Here is a 2,921-nt window from a genome sequence, read left to right on the forward strand (position 1 = left end):
ATTTACCTGTGCTTTATTGACTACACAAAGGCTTTCAATTGTGTGGATCATGACAAGCTATGGACAACATTGTGAAGTATAAGTATTCTGGAACACTTAATTGTGCTCATGAGGAACCTGTACATAGACCAAGAAGCAGTTGTTCGAACAGAACATGGGAACACTGAATGGTTTAAAATTAGGGAAGGTGTGCGACAGGGTTATATTCTTTTACCATACTTATTCAACCTGTAATCTGAGCAAATAAACCGAGAAGCTGGGTTCTATGAAGAAAAACATGGCATCAGGATTGGAGGAAGACTCATTAATAACCTGTGACATGCAGATGATACAACCTTGCTTGCTGAAAGTAAAGAGGACTTAAAATACTTACTGATGAAGATCAAAGATCAAAGATCAGTATGGATTGCATCTCAATGTAAAGAAAACAAAAATCCTTGCCACTGGACCAATAAACAACATTCTCATCAACGGAGAAAAGACTGAAGTTGTTAAAGACGTCATTTTACTTAAATCAACCATCAACACTCATGGAAGCAGCAGTCAAGAAATCAAATGATGTATTGTATTAGGCAAATCTGCTGTACAAGTCCTTTTTAAAGTGTTGAAGAGCAAAGATGTCAGCTTGTGGACTAAAGTATGCCTGAACCAAGCCATGGCATTTTTAATAACCTCATACACATGTGAAAGTTGGACAGTGAATAAGGAATAGGGAAGAGCATAGAAGAATTGATGCATTTGAGTTATGGTGTAGAAGGAGAATATTGAAAGTACCATGGGCTGCCAAAGAACAAACAGATCTGTGTTGGAGGAAGTGCAGCCAGTACTTCTCCTGCAGCGTCACACGAGGACTCTGTTTGCACGAACCATGAATGACCACCAGCTGGTGTGGAATTGTAGGATAAGCACTGCACTGATAACTGTAAGGTCGGCAGTTCAAACACACCAACCTCTCCTTGGAAACTTTATACAGGGTTGCTATGAGTCGACAACACTTAACAACAACATATCATTTAAGGAGCCATAGTGGCACAGTAGTTTACATGTTGGGCAGCTAACCTCAAGGTCACCAGTTCTAATCCATCAACCACACTATAGGAACAATAAAGATATACAGGGTTGCTATGAATTGAAACCAACTCTACTACACACAATCACCACCACCACCCATGCACCATTTGGAGTTCTGGTGTGGCACTGTAGGATAAGCCCTTGTCTGCTATCCACCAGGTCAGTGGTTCAAACCCACCAGCTACTCCTCAGAAACCGTACACTATGGGTTGGAACCAAGTCTACAGAACTTCACAGAAACAACAACATTTATGCCAATTAAGGAGCCTGGTGGTACTGTGGGTTAGGGACTAGGCTGCTAAACACAAGGTCAGCAGTTCAATACCACAAGCAGCTCCACAGAAGAAAGATAAGGCTGTCGTACTCCCACAAATTTTAATCTCAGAAGCCCTATGAGTTGGAATCAACTTGATAGTAGTGGGGGTTCTTTTGAGTTTAACAAACCATTTAATGTATTTTATTATGTTTATTGTCTATTTAGTGCAAACTGCATACATGCAAAGATGTTTCCAAGCACATAGAACAGTTGGCATAAAATACTATAAGTATTTGTTGAATAAATGAATAAACAATCCCCAATTTGTTCCCTTGTAGAATACTAGAATTAGTTCCAATATAATCCCTAAAGTACCCTTTAAGTTTTAACAGGGTATGCATGCATGCCCACCACTCGTCTGTCAGTTTGTTGTACTGTGGTGGCTTGTGAGTTGCTGTGATTCTGAAAGCTATGGCACCGGTATTTTAAATACCAGTAGGGTCACCCATGGTGGACAGGTTCAGATGAGGTTCCAGACAAAGACAGACTAGGAAGAAGGAGAGACAAAATACTTCCAAATATTTAGTCAATGAAAACCTTATGAATAGCAGAGAAACACGGTCAGTGCCAGAATATGAGCACCTCAGGTTGGAAGGCACTCAAAAACTGTCTCCTCAAAGTACAGTTGACCATGATGATGCAAATGGAGTAAAGCCCACAGAACCTTCATTTGCTGATGGGACACAACTCAAAATTAAGAGAAACAGCTGTAAACATCCGGAACATGGAATGTTCGAAGTACAAATCTGGGGAAAATGGAAGTTGTCAATAATGAAATGGAACGCATAAACATCGATATCTTAGGCATTAGTGACCTGAAATGGACTGGTATTGGCCATTTTGAATCTGATGACCACATGGTTTACTAAGCCGGAAATGACAAATTGAAGAGGAATGGTGTTGCATTCATTGTCAAAAAGAACATATTCAGATCAGTCATGAGGTACAACGCTGTCTGTGATAGGATAATATTCATGAACCTACAGGGAAGCCCAGAGTCCTGGTGTGTGCTGTAGGTTAATGTGCCAGACTGCAAACCTGTTTGAACTGCAAGGTCGGTGGTTCAAGCTCACCAGCTGCTCCTCAGAAACCCTATACAGGGTTGCTAAACAGGGAAGCCCAGTTAATACCATTATTATTCAAATTTACACACCAACCACTAAAACCAGTGAGAATGAAATAGAAGAATTAACCAACTTCTTCAATCTGAAATAGATGTAATCAAGATGCATTGATCATTACTGGTGATTGGAATGCAAAGGTTGGGAGCAAAGAGGAATGATCAGCAGTTGGAAAATATGGCCTTGGTGATAGAAATGATGCTGGAGAACACATGATAGAATTCTGCAAAACCAATGATTTGTGAATTTCAAATACCTTTTTGAACAGCATAAGAGACCAGATGGAATACATAGAAATCAAATTGAATACATGTGTGGAAAGAGATGATGGAAAAGCTCCATATCATCAAAACAAGGCCAGGGGCAGACTGTGGAACAGACCATCAATTACTCATATGCAAATTCAAACTGAA

The 2,921-nt window shown here is 40.0% G+C and overlaps 1 protein-coding gene across 1 annotated transcript in view; it reads right to left on the bottom strand.

The window, feature by feature from the left end:
• Positions 1-2,921, bottom strand: part of NUBPL (nucleotide binding protein-like) — a 340,480-nt gene that overhangs the window by 276,626 nt on the left and 60,933 nt on the right. The window lies entirely within an intron of this gene.

The sequence above is a fragment of the Chrysochloris asiatica genome, unplaced genomic scaffold (genome assembly GCF_000296735.1).
Source record: "Chrysochloris asiatica unplaced genomic scaffold, ChrAsi1.0 scaffold00017, whole genome shotgun sequence".
Classification (NCBI taxonomy): domain Eukaryota; kingdom Metazoa; phylum Chordata; class Mammalia; order Afrosoricida; family Chrysochloridae; genus Chrysochloris; species Chrysochloris asiatica.